The 20468-nt window shown below is 45.4% G+C and overlaps 1 long non-coding RNA gene across 1 annotated transcript in view; it reads right to left on the reverse strand.

The window, feature by feature from the left end:
- The window catches only part of LOC116148072 (uncharacterized), a 319134-nt gene that overhangs the window by 6855 nt on the left and 291811 nt on the right, over positions 1-20468 (reverse strand). Inside the window, exon 5 of the long non-coding RNA XR_010377415.1 lies at positions 6886-7003. This is a non-coding gene — a long non-coding RNA (uncharacterized LOC116148072). The remainder of the gene's footprint in view (positions 1-6885; positions 7004-20468) is intronic.

Here is a 20468-nt window from a genome sequence, read left to right on the forward strand (position 1 = left end):
GGCATTACAACTTCTTCACCATGACATTATGCTGATTAATGATCACCTTGAAACTTCAGAGCATCACCCTCTAATTAATGTTGCCCCTTTCCTGCAGCCTCCTGACTCTCAAACCTCCAGGGTCAAGTCAGAGCCTAAAACAGTCCATCTTATTCTCATCATAGAGAGAGAGGAAAAAAAGAGAGAGAGAGAAAGAGAGAGAAGAGAACGACTGTGGCAAAGATCAACTAGATGTTCAGCAAGCATTTTTCCTGTTTTTCCTTCACACAGAGATAGTCTGTATTTGCCAGCCTCCTGAAGTTAAGTGCAGCCATGTGCCTGACCTCTGGACAAAGGAACTGGGCAGAGATGATGTGCCTCCTCCCCACGCCTGGCCCATGGACGCTCCCAAATGCAATTCTCCTTTTCCTTTTCTCTCTTCTGAGAAGATAGGAAAGGGTTCTGAGGACTGAAGGTTAGAGCCAGGAGACGTAAGGTATGAGGGCCCTTGCACATCTGCTTGGAAGAAAGCTTTCCAGGAGAGCTGCTCCTCTAAATCAGACTGTTACACAATCACTTGTTGTGTTATCCCAGGAGAATTTGGGGGCTGTTTGTTACAACAGTTGGCTTATGCTGACTAATACAGAGATAAGCAAATTAATGTGCATCAGAGGGAACCCAAGGGAACCTGGACTGTACTCCTCTCCAATTCTAGGCATTAATTACTTGGTAACTTTTGAAAATTCTCAGCACCCACCCAATGACTTCAGCTGACCAAAATAATCATTTTGAACAAATATACATCTGAAAGTTACCTTGGTGGAAAGATGAGGTAGGCATGATCAGAAGGGTCTTAATGCAGCTAAGGTTTACTTGTAGCCTCTGTCTTACTCTTTGGACACCCCATGTGGAGATGGAGTTCTCATGGAGTAGAAAATGACTTATCTTCCCTCCCTCCTACCCCCAGCCTCTTTCCTCAATATTAAGCAACAAGCAACTCCATCTGGAGGGCCGTGTCCTGCATCTTCTTGGAAAAGATTTTTGTATTTAAATTCCAAGGAGCTGTTGATCTGTACACAAGGGTTTGGCTGGGGGCATTCCCCAAGAGCAGCCTAAGGCAGGGAAGGCGGGCTCTGGGGAAACATTCTTGCACTTGGCCGTGCCTGCCTGGCACTCCACAATGCTCGTGCTCTTCCAATTAAGCTGTTCAGTTCTCAATCATCTGGAGCTGCTGCCAACTGCTGGCTGCTGATAGTCAGAGTGGCTGCTGCCTGGACTGTCAGCAATTCTGCTTTTCTGCCTCTCCTGGACTGGCTTCATGTACTCTTCCAGCTTCCCCACGACAGTCAGGTACTAACTTCCCGTCACCTGAGCGATAGCCAGGGAGACACCCAGGAAGGTGTGGTGGGAATTCCATGCAGCAATTCCTTTTAGTGATCACAGTCTACGCCTGGTACTGTATCATCCCAGTGCCTTAAGCCCCACCTTATCCAAGTCAGATGTCCATTCTTGTTCCTGGAGAGAGCAAACAGCTCGGGTAGTGGGGACAATGCTGGCTGAGCATACTTTGCCTGCCAGCCTGGGCTGATGTGTTACATACGGCACCTCAAAGAATCTTTACATCACCCAGGGAGGTAAATGCTGTGTCCAGATTTCACAAACCAAGTAGCTAGGAGAAGCTAAGCCACTTGACAACCTATCGCCTTCTCTCCATTCCCACTACCAACATGCTGGTTTAGAAATTTATCTTCTTCCCTTGAACCTTGTAAAACCCCACCTTTATTTCTTAGCATCTACATTCCATCCTCTAGATGTGCATTGTTCAGTACTGCAGCCTTTAGCCACGCGGGGCTACTGAGCACTTAAGAGGTGGCTAGACTGAATTGAGATGTGCTATAAGCATGAATTCACACTGGATTTTGAGGACTTAGTACAATAAAAAGGAATATAAAATATCTCATTAATATTGTTTAATATTGATTACATGTTAAAATGGTTATAATGATTGTATTTGAATATATCAAGTCAAATAAAATATATTATTCAAATTAGTTTTCCCTTTCCCCATTCCTTTTTTAATATGGCTCCTAGCAAATTTAAAGTAACACATATGGCTCGCATTTGTGGTTCATAAGATCTATGAATTGGACAGCACAGTGTCTAGAGATTGACCAGAATGTTCTGTTTCAAGCATAAATGTACCATGTTACTCTCCGGCTCTCATAGTCTCAAAGTCAATTCCAAGGTCCTTAACGCGGTTGGCAAGACCCCGCCATGCTGTGTTCCTCCCTCAGGTCTCCCAACTCTCCGCGTTTAATCTACGCCCCTGCCCTCTCCACGGGCAGGTAACCTCCACCTGCACCATCGTGGCTGTCACACCTCTCTGCTCTTCCCTCTTCCTGAAGTAACTTCCTTCCTCAGAGACCCCTGGAAAACCACCATCTATTCATCTTTTCAGACCTAATGACTCCTTCCAGAAGCCCCCTCTAACCCTTCTCCTTACCTCAGGGCCAGGCCTAGGGTAAGGTGGGCAGGGCCCCAAAGGCACACAATCCAAGGAGGCACTTCCACAGAAATGAGAGTACCGCCTACTTAAATCTGGTGTCCCAGGTACCTCGCCCGCCTCACCCCAGCCCAGCCCTGCCTGGCCTTGCCGGACATTCGCCCTCTTGGAGTGATGTCCCTGTGTATGTCTCTGGCTGCACTGTAGCAATGTCTTAAAACTATCTCTGCATGTGATTGTTTTGAGGGTAGGGACGAATGTTTAATCATCAATGAAACTTCAGTAACTGGCTTTCTACCAAAACCTTGACTGTAACCCTCAAGCTATAAAACGTTGTGCTGAGCATCAATCTTGTTTTTCAGGCACTGTGCTATGTGCTGGGGATTCAACAATGTCGTAGTCTATATGCTTAAAAAAAATCACAAAACCTGGTTATTGGCCCTCTGCTTCCCTGCTTAGAAGAGAAACTTGCCAGTTTTGAAACACTGACGACCTGTGCAGCCAGGTGAAGGCTGGACTCCCAGGTCCCATCCCAGAGCTCCCGAGTCTAGAGCTGCAGTGGGCACAGATGCTCCAGGAAACATTTCTCTACTACATCCCCTCATCCATTTATTTATTCATTCATTTGACTATTATTGAGTGGCTACTCTGTGTAAGTCTTTGTGCCAGGGGCTGTCAGGGGAACCAAGATAAATCAGGGAAGAATAATGTCTTACAGACGCCTACAGTTTATGAAATGTCTCTGTATGTGCACTTTGTTTGATCAGTGGATTAGAGATTATCTCCCTCTTAGGGATAAGGCTTATTTGTTCAAAATCACGTGTAAGTAGGTTGTGGGATCTAGGACAAAGGTGACAGTGAGTAAGCAGTGGGGACTGGAGTCAAGGTCATACAGAAAATAGTAGGGACTGGAATCAAGGTCATAGTAGTGGTGCCTAGGATGAAGGTCATAGTGAATAAACAGTGGGATCTAGGATGAAGGTCACAATGAGTAAGCAGTGGGGACTGGAGTCAAGGTCATACAGTAAATAGTGGGGACTGGAGTCAAGGTCATAGTCAGTCAGTAGTGGGGCCTAGGATGAAGGTCATAGTGAATAAGCAGTGGAGGCTAGGATGAAGGTCACGGTAAGTAGGTCAGACTAGGATGAAGGTCTCATAATAAGCAGTCAGGACTAGAATTGAGGTCACACAGACAATAGGAAGTGGGGATGGGACTCGAGGCCAGGTCACAGAGTTTGTAGCAGGGACTGAAATCAAGGTTACACAGAAAGTAGTAGGGTCTTGGACGAAGGTCACAAAGTCACTGGGTGGTGAGGACTGGAATCGAGCCCAGTAATGTTTTCCCACTTGGCACAAGAGTCTGCCCTGAAAAGGCGATCTTGAGGTTCACAGAAATTTCAAACCTAGGAATTTGAGTCCAGCAGAAAGAACAGGAGGAGGAGAAAGAGAGGAGATCCTGGAAGACAGCGTGTGGAGATGTGGAGAGGGAGGGCCAGCTTGTCCCAGGAGTGGCTGCCAGCTAGCTAGCCGGAAGGTACTCAATCCCAATGTGACATGGGCCAAAGGTGGGTTCCACGGCACCTGCGTGCCTAGAGTCAGCTCTGGAAATCTCTGAGCTTCCCCTCCACTGCCACCCCTCCCTCGCCCTAAAGAACCCGTCCCAACCTAACAAGGGAGGGATGTCCTGAGAGGGCCTGACTTCTCCTCCACGCAGCCCCCTTGGACCCTGCGGCCCCTTCTTCCCCTGGGTGACTGGTGGACCAGAGGACACACCCACCTCACTCCCCTGGCCCCTCTGGGAGGCTTGCTGGTTAGCTCAAGGCCCTGCCTGACCCCAGAGGGAGGGCAGGGTAGGGAGGGAAGCTCATCACGTGGTTGGCAACCAGCAACAACTCCCCACCCCACCCCCAGGCCAGCCCTCCCCTCTCTGGGGGCTGGGCTCCCAGGGCTCCGGGTTGTCAGTTGAGCAGACCTGACAGCTGACAGCTTTCCGGAACAGCCGGAGCCCTGTTAGCTTTCCTTCTCTTTTTTTTCTCCTCTTCCTTTCCCCTGTTGTTGCGAGACTGGAAGCCTGACTGGAATTTAAAGCAAGGCTTTGGGATGAAAACGTATGCCAGCACCAAGCAGTGCTCTCCCAGCCTCCCCCTCAGATGGGCAGCTTTCCGCTCTGGGGTCCGAGAGGAGAGCACCTGCACACTGTCAGCGGAGGGGTCCGGAGCAGGAAGGCGGTGAGCAGTCCCTGCACCGCCGCCTGAGTGACCCTCTCTGTCTGCACGCTCATTGTGTCTTTATTTGGGGCACAGGAGGGGCAGGAATCCTCCAGGGAAGTGCCTGTCACCTGTCCTCCAAGTCCTGAACCCCCTTTGCTGTCCTGAAGTCTGGGATGCCCAGAGGCTCCGTGCCTGCCACGAATCCATCTCACTAGCGTTATCTATCTGTACCCCTATCAGCCCCTGCTTCCTGTAGATAGATAAATAGATGGATAGATAAGAAGGAGAGACTCTAAACAGCTTAGATAAACTATTCTATTTACATCTCTTGGTCCAATCCATCAATCCGGTCGCTCTGTCTATTGTGTTTGTGCTCTCTCTCAATCTGCCACTTCAGCCCTCATTAACCATTCATCTGTCTTCCTTCTGCCCTACACTTTGGCCTTCCACCCCACATTTCCCGGCATCAGAATACTTTCCAAGCCAAGACACAATGAGGCATGTCCTTTCACTCCAGTTATCCTGGAAGGGTGGCCGTGACAGCTGGTATGGGTGGCTTCCCAGGACTCCCCTTCTCAGGACATATGCAAATAGCCCTTGAACACTCCCCGTGGGGAGGGTGGGAGAGGGGAGGGGCTGATCTGCTGCTGGGCTGGTCCTAAATTCACAAGTTTTGCAAAGAAAGCAAAACGTTCCCAATCTAGACTCTCTTGGGATAAGGGAAGGTGGTGGAGGATGACGCTGGGCTGGGGAAGGGGAGAAGATGATGGCCTTGTATATTTGTACACAAAACGGTTTTATCACCTTTAAAGTGCTTCGGACCAACTGGGTGAAGACAGAGTAGGGGAAAAGAGAGAAAAGGTGGGAATTTGGCACATTTCATAATTAGTACTACTTGTTCTCCTTCAAAGTTAATTTCTTTGGATCCTTTGGACTTCAGATTTCACTGCTAACAGCATTAAGGGGCCATTTTGAATGATCACAATCCCAGAAAATGGAGTGCAAAGTCATGATATAAATTGTATATAAAAAATCAACAATTTAAAAGAAAGAAAGAAAGGAAAGAAGACTAGCACTCTCACCAAGTCCAGAGTGTCTTCTGCGTGCTCCCTAGGCACCAAAAAAAAAAAAAAAAAAAAGTAGAGTATCTTGCCCTTTCCTTGGGGCCACCAGGCATTTAAGTTTGGCCCAGAAAATACAGCAACTCTCAAGCTTCCCATTGCCCTTATGGGGCTCATCACCATCCTATTCCCACAATCCAGCCCAGGACTTGAGTCCCCAGCTCATGGCCCTGAGGCCTTCTCTAGCGCCTACACATGCCTTCTGTTGACCTCTGGATCGACGTGAGCAGAGGAAGGCAGCACCTCTGTCTAGAAACCCTTAAAAAAAAGAGAACCCAACAAGATATGGCAGAATTTTGTTTAAAATGAAAAAGATCACTTCTGTGATTAGCCTGATCCTCTGACATGCAGGTCAGAGATATGGGTCCATCCCTCCTCGCTCCTGGTAGGACGTGACTTGCCACAGGAGGGCAGCACCATCCTGGACCCTGTGAAACTTGAGCTGAGTACCAGCTGCTGCACCCCAACTCCAGCAGATCCCATGGCAGGTTTTAGATCTGCCTGGAGACCTGCCTCCCCATTGACATTGGAGACCGCTGGTGACAAACGAACGGAGCATCCTTGGAAGAGAGACCCAGTAAAGACAGGAGAAGCGGGGCTCATGGGGAGGCACTGTCACCCTCTGGGGCTAGAGAGACTCTGAAGAAAACTCAAGGCCACACTGCAGCCTAGGAAAATAAAACACAGCTAACAGTTTACTCATCCACCCTTTAATAGGTATCGGCTGGCTCAGTTTGGGGGCATGGGATATTTATTTATAAGCCAACACTGGCACATATCAGATGTCAATAAGTAATTATGAACCCTGCAGAAGAAAAGGCCCGCTCCCCAAGCCAGCCAGATGAATAGACAAAAGGTAGAATTTTTTTTTGTGGGGGGAGACTATTGCTTCCACATATATTATTTCAGAATGAAGAGTTCTGAATAAACATTATTTTAAGAAATAAAAGGAGGAAAGACAGGAGCTCTAAGCCCCACATTTCTTGAATTGGGTGCTGGGAAAATCATCCGGTATTCCTAACTTCTACTCAGTTTATGTGTAAATGGCGAAGGGGGGACGATGGTTCCTTACCTTTTCGAGGACTGGGTCTCGTGAGGCACCTCCCAACTGTCTGATCCATGATTCTGAGGCATTAAAAGATTCATCATTCAAGGAAAGAAAAGCTTCCTTCTTACTTTAAAGATAATCCCTGGAAAAGAGAAAAGCAAACAGTGAAGCAGAAAGGCGAGTCTCCCTATATCTCTATTTACTAAAGTCAAAAAAAGAGAAATGGGGTTCGTGTTGACAAGGGAGCTCCTGAGAAGGGATGCAGTGGAATAAATTAGCACAGTGACAGGTGCACAGTAGGTGCACAATAAATGCCTGTAGGAAGGGACAGATAAGTGAATGAGTGAGTGAATGAACTAAGATGCCCTGAGTTGTGGCTCTCTCATATGACCACTTGGTACAAAGGGCATTTCTAGGAAAGGAAGTTGCAAAAATCCACGGAGGTCTTTAAAAAGAAAGAGACTACCTAGTGTGATGCTTCCGGAGTGGTTCTGCATGAAGATACTGGGAAAAGCTTGATCGGTTTTACGGACAAGCGGTATCAACACCTCCCAGGAAACTTGTTAAAAATGCAGAGTCCCAGGTGCCACTTCAGATCTACTGAATCAGAATCCCCAGGGTGGTGCCTGGCAACTGTATTTAAGGAGCTCCCAGCTGATTCTCCTGTAGCCAGCCTTTGATAGTTCCCCGATCAGCATTTGATGGTATCTCAAGAGCCCTTCCAGCCCAGGGAGTCCATGAGTCTCTGAAACTGACACTTGGGGGGAATGATCCAGGCAAGAAGACTTCACTCTTCCCACATTTACTGAGAACATACTAGATGCCAAGTATTGGATATATAACAGGAGATAAAAAAGGATAGTTGGGGGAGGGTATAGCTCAGAGGTACAGTATGTGCCTAGCATGCACAAGGTCCTAGGTTCAATCCCCAGTACCTCCATTAAAAATAAATAACCCTAATTACTCCCCCCAAATAAATAAATTTTAAAAATTTAAAAAAAGGATAGTCATGTTGCTATGGTCTTTTACTGAGCAAAAACAACTTGACCGCCAGAGAAGATCACCTAGCCTCACCATCATCGTCTTCGAATAGGACACGATTTTTTTTTTCAACTTTGAGTTTCCCATGGTAAAAAATAATTATTTATATTGTATAAAGTTTCATATTTAATAAAGTGCTTTTGCACACAGTAGTCACAGGATATGACAAGGTAGGTATCCCCATTTCACAGATGAGAAAACCAAGGCTTAGAAAAGCCTAATTACTTCCCCAGCATCATTTAGGCTTGTATATAGGAGGACCAGGAATCCAACCCAGGTTTTGAAACTCCTAATACAATGCTATTTTCACTGTTCCCTAGAGACACTTCATCTGTGGAGTTTGGCTTAGATGTCCCTGTGAAATTGCTGATTTCTTTTTCATATTTTCTCTGTGCAATGATATTAACTCCTAAGGCAAGGAAAGTGCCATCTTCCTTAGGAAAATATAACCCAGATCTACAAAGGGAAGGGCAGCTGGATGGATCAGGTTTCATTTTCCCCTGAGATTCATCTTCCCTTGGTGAAATTTTCCAAAGTGTGTTCTTCAGAACACTGATTCTACAAAAATGTCCTGAAAGGAGGGTTGGTTTATCACCAAGGTTTGAGAAACACTTCACAACACCTGCCTCATCCTGGAGATGCCCTCTGCTCGTAACGCATTAAAGGCTGCAGGGAGTTAAAGGGTGATCCTGAAAAAAGATATATTCACTCCCAAATCCCTGGAGGGATTTGAACATTACCTAATATGACAAAAGATGTGATTAAATTAAGGATCTTGAGAGGAGCAGTTTATTCCGGGGTGGGCTCTAAATGCAATCACATGTATCCTCATGAGAGGGAGGCAGAGGGAGGCTTCACACATGCGCACACACCCCGAGGAGAAGATGACATGACAGTGCAGCAGAGAGACACGTGAAGATGCTGGCCGTGAAGATCAGGGTGACCTGGACACAAGTCAAGAAATGGGGACATCCACCAGAAGCTGAAAGAGGCAAGGAACAGATTCTCCCCTAGTGCTCACGGGGAGAACACAGCCCTGCTAACACCTTGATTTCAGCTCAGTGTTACTGACTTCAGACTTCCGGGCTCCAGAACTATGAGAATGCAAACCGCCAGGTGTGGCAATTTGTCACAGCAGCCACAGAAAACTAGTGAAAAGGCCTTGTGCAGCCTTGCGAGGAGGCAGCTCATTTCAGATGCTTAACTCAACTTTCCCCAAATCTGGTTAACCATGGCGCTTTTTTTCCCCATAAGGCTTATTAATATCCAAACGGAACTCTCATTATATGCAACCCACTTTGGAAAATGCTGCCTAAGGGAAATCTTTTGTTAATTATTAGGGCCACCACTGCTCATCTGGGGACAGAGCTGTTCCTACTTAATGTTCTGACCAAACATGAGCCAGGATCCTGTCCTCCCAACTCTGTAGCGTAGCTAGGACCAGGGGGAATATTTAAATAAGGCTTTCCGGAGGTGGGGGACAAGAGGAAAGGCAAGCGGGATATGAACTTAAAATTAGATGCTGTTGCTGCCAAAGAACTTTTCGGGGAGGGTTCACTGGGGTGCATGGGAGGGATACTGCCTTGCCTAGCTCCTAGCCACTAGCATATGGCCCAAAATATAAACCCCAACACCCTAGAGCATACTGAAGTGCCTCTAGGCTTCTCTAGAGGGGCAAGTCCTTGTGTAAGGAGTCTGTCTGAGATGACTCTTCTGCAGTGACCAAGACTTAGACACTGGCCAGTGGGCCCAGTATAATAACTGTGTCTGACTATGGTGGGGGGGGGGTACCTCTGGTATTAGTGCAAGAGAGAAACATGGTAGAAGGCAAGGAGAGCCATTTCTTCCTTCCACCTAGTTCCAGACGGCAGCCTCATCCCCACCATGCAGCAGTGCGTGATCAAGGACCAAGTCAAAACAGGAGGCACTCGGTCAGTGTGGCTGTCCCCTGCCCAGGAAGGAACACCCCGATCTTGCTTTGTAGGAGTTACACACACACGACAGGGGTGGGAGAGATGCATTTTATCACAGCCCCCACTTCCAGCCCTCCTTCTCTAACACCTACTTCTTGTTACGACTATTATCATTACTGTACGCACCTCTCTCACGTGAACGGTTGGCTATAAAGCAGCCCTGGTTTTGCTTTATCGCCATTTGCCTTACGTAGGCCGTTAAGACTTTTACCACTTGAGCAAGCAGGCGTCGTTTTATTTTTTAAACAAGAAAGTTTTGTGACTTCAAGGCATTTGTGCACTCCAGCTGGAAGGTATCCGTCCTTTCCATGGAGATCAGAGGGCTTGGTATCCTGGCCACTGAGCGGCAGAGTCAGTCGCCATGACACTTCAACATCCACACCCACGAGTTTGCCGAGCTGCAGATTCTTAGGAAGAAACTCAGAAAGCGAGCAAGAAAGGGAGAAAGATCACCGCAAGATGGAAAGAATGTTTAGAGAAGAAGGAACCTACTCAGGACATGTGACAGACAGAAGAAAAGTGGCTGCGGGCTCAAGAGGGCAGGTTGCAGAGCAATTTCTTAAAGCTAGACTGCCTGCGCCCTTCACTGAGCTGATCCCGCTTGACAAGGAAGGGAAAGGGGCTGCGGAGGGAAGCAGACTTACTGTCTCCACCGAGCTGGTGAATACCGTGTGAATGCTCCTTTGTGATAGGGAGAATGGCTGTGTGAACTCAATTGATATTCCTAATGTGGCCAAGCCAGCCTCCCCGTAATAGACTCTAAAAGCATTCACAAAAGCCTTAGCAAGGGGCATTGAGAGAGGCGTGTGTCTCTTCTTGGGATATGAATGGAGTTCTTTTATCAAAGAGTGACCTCAGGCTCATAGCAGGTCATTTCACCCCCTGGAAGCTATAGAATGGCTTTATTAATAAGCTGAACAGGTGAGCCCGAGGGGAACATCTTTAAAGACATTTCTATAATTTCCACTCAATGATGGGAGAGGAAGCCACTTCCTCCCGCCAGGGTAAAGGATGGTAAACTCCCCAGGCAGCCTCAAGAAGGAAGGAGAGGACATTCTGGGGGCTGGGAGGGTGGTCAGAGAAGGAAAAATGTCACTCTGGAGGCTGAGCAGCAGGTGACCCCCTCCTCTCTGGCTGAATGCTCGGCGGCTTTGTGGATGCACCTCAGAACCATGACAGCTGGAAACGGGTGAACTGGTGCAGATAAAAGAACCCGCCCCCGCCTCTGGAAGCATGGAAACAATCTCCACTAACCTTTATATGAGGCATTTGTTCTCTTCCCATCATTGTCTCTGCCTTTCTGAAGCCCTACATAGAGCCAGCATCGTAAATATCAATGCGCCAATTACAAACGTAAGGATGCAAGCTCAGCTGTGCCAAAGACCGTTGGTCTGCTGTGGGACAGTGATTGAGCGGAGACAACTGAAGTCTGATGGACCCCCTTAGAGATCACCTGCCTCTATACATTGTTTCCTGTCATCATCACTGACCCAAAATGGGACCATCTGACGGGGAACGGGCTGTGCAATCCGCAGAGTCCACGCCATATGGAACAGACATTCCAATTGCCCATCGCAATACATAAAAACAATTCAGGATTCTAACTCTGTTTCCCTGGCAATTGGGTTTAACTATCACTGGGCTCGCAATAATCGGATTCAGTTGCTGTATTTATTAAATATAAGTTGCTAAACATATGACTCAAGGGATGGGTAATCGGACGTGCAGTCAGGCGTAGCAGGAGTATCATTTTTCAGGTCTGCCCCCCAGGCAGTCACGGCCAGCAATGTGAACCAGACTACGGCTGCTAAGAGCCAATGAAGAATGGGTCGTCTCAGTCGTGGACGTGGCTTCTCTTAACGGTATATGGAGATGGTTAGAAGTTGCAACTAAGGAGGTCAAGATTATGCCAGATAGCTCTGTCTCCTCTTTATTAAGACAATATTTTAGTGAACAGCTATTATGCACCCTGCCCAGTACTAGGACCTGATGAGACCAACTGAGAAAATCATGGCCAATATACCGGCCTAGAAGCCACGCAGTCTAACGTGGGAGAAGGATAGGAAAATGCACATTTCACTCTAGTGTACTGAGTGCTGTAAAATACATGCACACAGACTGATATGTTTGGGAGCTAAGAAAGGGAAGCAATGAAAATATAACATGTTCTATTATTTGTACAGAGCATTGCACTTTACAGTTTCTGAACCTAACACAAAACTTAGAAGCAGAGGTGTGTTTTCTTCACCAGGGAAGGAACTGAAGTCAGAGGTTTTAATTGTCCAAGGTCAGACAGCTGATAAATCACAGACCCGGAAGGACACACTGCTCCCTGAGCCTCGCCAGCCAGGTCACACGTGTGAATTGCTGGTCACACACCGAGAGCCTGCTGGCCGATCAGGAAAATTCCCTCTCAAGACTCACAGCCCTCACCAAAGATCTGTAGCCGCATCTTCACAGACTAAGGTAATCTACTTATTAATTATCTGGATTGTGGCCCTTATTATTTACAGTCCTTCCACTAGGCAAAACCCAGAGTCATGAGATACGCATTGAGAAGTATAATTGTAAGAGTGTATCTCTGCATCTTCGTGAAACTCCACAAATAGGCCGATAAAATGATTTTTTTTAAAGGCTGCATACAGTCATGAGTCAAGAAAAACTAAGGAGGGAAAATGACCACACAATTCTTCGCCCTAGAGAGAATGGATGAGCAAGTGGTAATAAACTTAGTGCGTCAGAGCAGGCTGAAACCAGAGCCGGCGGTGAGAAAAGCCCAGCAGCAAGCAAGTCTACACCCTCCAAACTCAGAAAACCCCAGAACAGGAAGCAATGATACCCTTCAAGTGGGAGTGCAGGCAGGGCTGAAGACAAGAGTACTTGTTAAACGTCTCTGTTAGAAGCAGTTAGGCCCCCAGAGGCCTCTACAGAGTGCACGGGAGGGCCTGGGCCCCTTACCCAGCTCACTTCCAAGAACGCTGGCTGCCAGGTTTAGACCCCCAGGCAAGAGAGGAAACAGCCCAAGACCTGTACTAGGGAAACATCCAGCAGATGACATCCGGTGAAACCCACCCAGGCACAAGCCAGGGGCAAACCCCAGAGCACCCCATCAGCATTTAAATTTCTCACTGTTAAAAGATCCTGAAATGTTGGAGGGAAGCCCTGTGAAACGGCGAGACCAAAACAAACAGAAAAGAAAATGCAGAGGTGAAGCAGGAAGCAAAAAAGGATTTTCAAGGAAAACAAAAAATCCCTGTAATTAATATCCTCAGAAAAATGAGAGATGACATCACATACGTAGTAATGAGAGTTGACACGTACTGAGCACTCGCTACGTGCTAGGCGCTGCCCCACGTGCTTTCAGAGTAACTCACTGAGCCCTCACAGTAACACAGCGAGAAGTAGCTGTTGTTCCCATCTTCATTTTACAGTCAAGGAAACTGAGGCACAGAGGGAGGAAGTGTGTCGTCAGACGTGACACAGCTGGTTAAGCAGCTGAGCTGGCGTTTGCACCCGGCTATTTGCTCGTTCAGTTTACAAGTTCAACCATCATGCAAATGATGCTGCTCCAAGAGGCCTTTATAAAAAGGAACATTCAGAGAACAAAGAAGAGTCATTGGGAATTAAAGCTACAATTGCAGAGATGAAACATTTATTACTAAAAAATAAAGGTGAGGAAATCTTCCAGAAGACAAAACACAGAGAGAGAGAATGAGAAAGAATAGCAGAGAATATATAAAAACAAACAAACAAAAGAACCCATTCCCCGACCCCAAATCTATAGGATCAACCCTGCAGTCCTAGCCAAAAAAAAAAAAAAGGAAAAATTAATATTTTGGGGAAAAAAGAAAATTTCTCAGAACTGAAAGATCTGAGTTTCTAGAATGAAAAAGGGTGTACAGGCACAGTATTATGAAATTCAGGATTTCTGGGAAAATGGTAAAATCTTAAATTCTTTCCAGAGAGAAAAAAATAGATTAAATATTAAAAATTGGGATTAAAAATAATCTGAGATTTTTCAATAGTCACATAGGAAGCTAGAAGACAATGAATAGATGACTTCAACTTCTGTTTCGATGCCTCAGTCAATTAGAGAGAATAGAATAATGATTTTTTTCCAGATATAAAAGTGACCTAAAATGTATCTCCAATTCATGGACCCTTTTTGGAAAGCTTTAGGAAGACCTGAGAAGAAAGAGGGGAAAAAAGGGATCTGAGAAATCCGTGACTCCCATACAGAGGGAAGTGTTCACTCCTGTGTGTACTCTCAGTTAACAAAACTGCCAGGAGGGCGGCTGGAAGTGGACCCAGCGAGCAACCAACAAATGGCAGGAGAGGATGAAGGCTCCAGGAGGGATGTTTCCAAGAGAAGGCGTGACAAGAGAGATCACCCCATGTGTTTTGAAGCACTGAGAGGAGATCCGGTTTGGGGATGAATTAAAGATAGTTGCACGTATAGCTGAGAGAAAAGATCATTTAGGCAAATTATTCACTTCAGGGGAAAAGTTGTACAAGGGAAAAATCAGAGGGCTCCATACAACTCAGCAGTATGAGCATCTTATTTATAACCTCACAGCAAGTAAACAATGCATCTTGATCCCTTGCAAGATCGTGATGTGACTACAGCAGGAGAATGCAGCGAAGAGAAGGGGTGTGTGCGTGCATGCGTGTGGGTGTGTATGCATGCATCAGACTCAAATCTTAATTTTTCATAGTAGGAAAATCGATAGATTATGCCTAACATTGAAAAACTAGCAGTGTAAGCGTGTTATTTAAAATTATTGAGGTAACTACCAGAAGAAGGATTATATAATTGAAAGTGAGTGCCTCTGGGGAGAAAGAATCCGGGGCTGGGGCAAGCCGCTGAGGGTTTCATTGTAAACCTCATAGAACCACTAGAACTTTTTGAATGATGCACATCTTGTAAAAATTAAAGAAAAAAAAATTTTTTTAAGAGAACATTAATTGTCTTACTGTAGGCAGCATCCCATGGACAGGAAAGGGTCAATTCCGCCTGGACCACCAGAGCTCCTTCAGTGAGAACGCTGCTCCCAGCCAGCCCCTGGGAAGGGTGCTCAGCCTGCCTGTGCTGAAATTCAACCCTCAGTGGACTGGAGCTTGTTGGGCCTGGGTGATCTTATTTCTGCCAGCCACAAATGCCAAGAAATTCACTGCTAATGGATCCTAGGGGACACAGCAGGAAACACTGGGATAAGCAGGATTTCACTGTGTGTGAATTAGAGCGAGCCCAGCCTGCTTTCCCAAAGGATGAAGGGCTCTTTTCACTTTAACTAGGATTTCCCCCTGCTTCTGTGCAGGTTGTTCACTGGCAACCACAGTGTTTAGGGAAAGAGGATAAAGGTTTTGAATGAAATGGGGAGGAGGTAACTTTTCTCATTGGCTTGAACCCACCAATGTTAAACAGCTCTGTCCTTAACCTTATGAATCAGTAAGTCAAAAAGCAAAAACTGAATTTCTCTAATGGAACCAGATGCCATTGGACAGATATAAAACCAGCCAAGGAGGTTTACATACTAATGAAAGGGACAGGGGATGCACGTAGGCCAGGCAGATACGTGCATGCCTATAACCACAATAGCATGAGTTCAAAGACACAGGAATCGGCTTAGACATCAGCCTCACGCAAGTCCCGATGGACAGCATTTCCTGTTGTAAATCCAGCTGAGCTGTAACTGGATCAAAACCAAAAAAGAGTTCTGCCTTACCCATCTCTGCCATGATCTCTGATGGCGGCCATCTGTGGGTACCACCTAAAGGGAAAAAACTGTTGGTGAAAATTGTGAGGGATTTCTCCCATCAAAAGCCACAGGCCACATTCTACTGCAGTGTCTTACTTCTTCCAACCTGCCTTTTCTAGTCCAAACACACAGTTAGGCACAAACTAAACAGCTATCATAGAGGAACCACCTTATTTGGCTTCAAGTTTCCTAATGAAGGGACCGCCTTTGAGTAAGCCTCCCAGCGGAAGAGGAATGACTTGTTCAGTGGGTTTGGGAGGAGGAATTGAATCACATGGTCCAGCCTCTTTATTTAAATCTCTTTTTGGAGTGGCAGCCTGCTCCCTGGGAAGACTCATCCTATCTTTCTCCGTGGGGTAAATCGCAGGTCCAGGTCTAGCTGGGGCAGCTGGTGTCTTCCAACCAGGCCTGGGTGGGCAAGTGTAATTCTGAGGTACACCAGCAAGCCCCTTCCCCAGCCATCTATGCAAGGCCCTCCAACCTGGCTTTTTCCAGCAATGAAGCTCCCATTTTGATCTCCATCTGTCTGCTGCTCCCGCGTACCTCAGCAGTGTCGCACGTCTCCCACTGGCTGCCTGATGTTAGTTCCTAGAACATACCAAGCTGTTTCACCCTCTGGGCCTCTGGGCCTGCTGTCTCCTTTGCCTTCAGCAGGTTGGAACTCGGTGCTCACAACTCTGTTTTATGACTGATTCTTAACTTCCCAGTTCTCTCAGGGAGGCCTTCCCAAACCACTCTATCTAGTAAGCCCATCTCTGCTCATTTTTCTCAATCAGAGCTCCCTGTGTGTGGTCCTTCTGGCGCTAATGACAGCATATATTCTTGCATATTTACTGATGTATTGTATTATACCTTCCTTACATGACGGAAACTCTATAGGGCAAGGACTTTATCTTGCTTTTTTATTGTGTTCCCAGCACCTACCATAATGCCTTGCACATAGCAAGTTCTTCATAAATATCTGATGAATCAATTAATGAAATTAATGTTCTCGACAAAACAAATGAGTGTTTCCTACATGCTCAGGTGTTACAGCACGGAATAGCTCTGCTGCTAATATTGGTAAACAGCTCAACAAATACGACTCCTTCAGGGATCCCGTTTCCTCTGTTTCATTAATTCACCAGGCAGCTGGTGATCAGCAGTGTGCTGCCAGCATCAGGGCTTTCCAGACGAGCGTGTGAACCTGGCTCTCACCTGGGACACTGTGGCTTATCCGTCCCCTTTCTTCAACCTGTGACATGAGTCCTCATGCGGACTGTATTTCGTTTCTACACAGTCCAGGCACAATTTTAGTTATCATCTGCAGTGCCATTCTATTCAAACTTATCTTATTCCCCCCCACCCCCAGTTCACGCCTGCCTTTCTGTGTCCACTACGCACTCCATTTTGCTTTTGTAACACTCTGTCCAAACAGAAGCAGTAACTCTGTCTCCCAACTTCCCTCTCCAATCTGGAGATTGTTTTCCTTGCAATTTCTCCTTCATGGCTTCATGGCACTTTGCATTTAAAAAGTATTATCTGTATACCTTTAAAGAAGCCATGAAGACGCTACATTTATATTTAACAGAAATAATCCTCATCCACAGTCTAGGCGACTTCCCTGGAATTTTTAACCACAGTTCTCGGAAGACTCTGTGCTATCTGTTGTAGGGTTTGTGAGTAAAACTGCAGTTGGAAGGTACTAATGAGGTCAAAGGGCTCCCTCTGGATCTAGAAATCTCTAGGACCATCTGTCTTAGATGGTCCTGCCGGGATAAGGACAAGGGACAAATCAAATCACGGGAGGTTTTGTTCTCACGAGATTTTGAGTGCAGCCCAACTACACTTAACCGATAAGGCTCTCAGGGAGTGCGGTCATTCTCAGACTTTCCCAGAACTAGTGTGGGGTGGAAAGTTTATGGAGGTTTTACTTATTGTGATTCATTGTCTTAAAAGCCTTCTACCTATGAGTCAGGGATATGTATAAAATATATATTAATATACATATGACTATATATGAAACCCATTTAAGGCAGAGCTGTAAATGGCCTTTGAAAATAGGAAATTATATATCCAACTGCAAGTGGTGTTCCCAACCAGAATAGACTGAATTTGGGGTGTTTTCTTTGACCTTTCCTTCCTATGAGGAGTGGTCTGGGGACAGACTGCCTTCAGAGTAGACTTTTCTGGATTTCAGAAAATTCTCATTCTTCTTACCCTAGGACCTGAGGATCTGAGCAGCCCAGAGGCTTAAACAGATGCTAGTATGAAATGTTCTGATTTAATGCACAAATGGGCCTAAACGTTGTATCTAATGATGCTCAGGGAGCCTAGGAAAGCCACTGGCTGGGCTCATGCTCTGTACTTGGAGAAAGCATGTATCAAGATAAATTCATTCAATTTCTTTTTCCACTTTACCTTAACTTTTATTTCTTCATCCTAATATCTTATGAACTGAGCATATTTCTATTATGTTCATACTAGATTTAATATTACAGAAGGCAAAAGCAGTATTTATATTGCCTTATGTATTGTTAAATATATGTACCTCTGCATATACATACAGATGGACTTTGCTATGCATGTGTGTGTGTGTGTGTGTGTGTGTGTGTGCATGCACTCGCGTGTGCATACACACAAATTGAGAAATAATCCTACAATAAATGCTTGGGTCCAAGAGAATGTCCCTATCATGATAGTTTGACAAAAATACTTTGTCTCCCATTTATTAAGAATCATTAAGTCTCTTGGTTACAAGTGTTGTTGGAAAATGTGCTGTGGTGAGAGATACAAGCTTATGGAAAACAAATCTTGAAGGGAGAAGGTATGTCTGATGATATGCTTAAGCTAAAGCTGTTGCTAGAGGCAACCTGAGTCACTGATTGCGAATAAAGTATTGATCAGAAAGACACATACTTGAAAGACTTCCCAAGGAAGGAAGGAGTATATACAACAACAACAAAAAAAGTTGTAATTGCAGGGAAGTGGTTTTGAGGCTCTGTTATGTGGTTTTTCTCACCCTTTCCATATCAGCCTACAGGAGAGAAGACACAGGGCTGTCAGAAAGAATAGAGCTGAGATCTGGAAATGTAAAAGACAAATGAAATTTGTCCCTCTAATTCAAAAGAAGTCAGGTTATTGGTCATAAACAGCAAGAGACACACTCAGGACTCAAGATTCTGTCTTTCCTCAACTACCCTGCACTGTGCAAATCCTGAGGCATGAGATTCTGAGTACCCCCAGTGCCTAGATTAGAAATGGGTGAAGCCTTCTCAGAGCAGCCCTAGACTCGAACTGACATCCTATGAAAAAGAGGACCTCAGAGGGAAGATCCCTAAAGATGAGAATGTCTCAGACCTAAGCTCAATTAACTCCTTGACTTCGGTCTGTCACATCACCCCTTCTTCACTAAGAGATGGGGGTAAGTCCGGGCAGAGGAGGCCAGAGAGGGCATTGGGTTACTCCTGAGCTGAGCAACTAGTCTAAACTCCAAACAGGGTGAACAGATCAATGATAAGGGGGATGAAGGAAAAGAAGTCCCTGGATTCCCAGCAGCCGAGAAAAGCCCCTCAAGGGGCTGCTGTTGCAAAAAGGATCCAAAGTGACATCCAGTTCAGAAGAACGGCACCACGATGGGACTCAGAGTTCGCGACAAAGGAAGGAGGCAATTTTAATCAAGGTATCAGGATAAGGAGAGAATTAGATTACCATAATTTGCAAGAAATGTTCCGTAAGAGTGTGTTCTTTCTGATTACCTGCATCATCAATAAATTAGAAATTGATAGTATAAGGTTTCTACATAAAAGTAGCCATAAATGTACGATTACTTTCAGGTAGGGCGAAATTTCTAGGATGTAACTAATTTTGCCTGCAAAGTTCCAGGCACATGGTAGGTTTACTAGATATATGTTGAATTAATGGATTACTGAATGAATAAGCTATAATTCATATTTTAAACCTCATGGTCTTATATGACACATTTTTCATCTAGGGACTGCGTCCCTAATTGTAAGCAAAGTGCCAAATGTAAAGAAATGCAGCAATATTGAAGTATCAGTATATACTACTGGCAAGGGGTTTGTGGGTCTGATTTTTGTGTATTTGTTTTAACAAGGATACACTAACGATGGACTGCATACATTTGTATTATTATTCTAGATGACCAGGAGACACACACACACACACACAAAATCGTCTCATCTTGGAAGTCCTATTTTATTTACCTGGAATTTATCATGGCTTCTAGAGTATTTTCTCATATTTAGGACTTTGAAACAGTGGAGCTCTTTTTATGTTTATAATGTCCCTTGACCCCCTAAGTCCCAGTAGAATGAATAACTCTAAACTTTTATAAAGAATTTAAGTGAATATTCATACTCCAACATCAGGAGATGAGTGTATAGTGGGCTTTCAAAGCCACCTCCTCACTGTCAAGGATGGACTTTACTTCTAGCCAAGAAGGAGACAGAGGGAAATGACACAGTCTTTCTATTTTTCACTCTAATGAATGCTATTTTCATTTGCATTAGAGAGAGTCCTCAAGAAGACTAGTGACAAGATGAAGGTTCACTGGTTTCCTTTTTCCCTGACAGGTTCAAAAGTGCTGTGCAGATGGCAAATCCAACGTGGCTTCCCATTAACTGGTGGGAAGACAATTCAGACTGTCATTGGATCCTCAAGCACACATTGAGGTTTTGTGGAATTATTATTATTGTATTTATCATTGCCTCCAGTAATGCTGTAGGCAGGATCTCTGAGAAACGATACAGAGTGGATATCAATTAGAAGCTCCTTTGAATAAATGTCTTAAAGTAGCTAGAAACTGGAGATTACTCTTGGTAGGGTGAGGAAC

The sequence above is a fragment of the Camelus dromedarius genome, chromosome 23, assembly GCF_036321535.1.
Source record: "Camelus dromedarius isolate mCamDro1 chromosome 23, mCamDro1.pat, whole genome shotgun sequence".
Classification (NCBI taxonomy): domain Eukaryota; kingdom Metazoa; phylum Chordata; class Mammalia; order Artiodactyla; family Camelidae; genus Camelus; species Camelus dromedarius.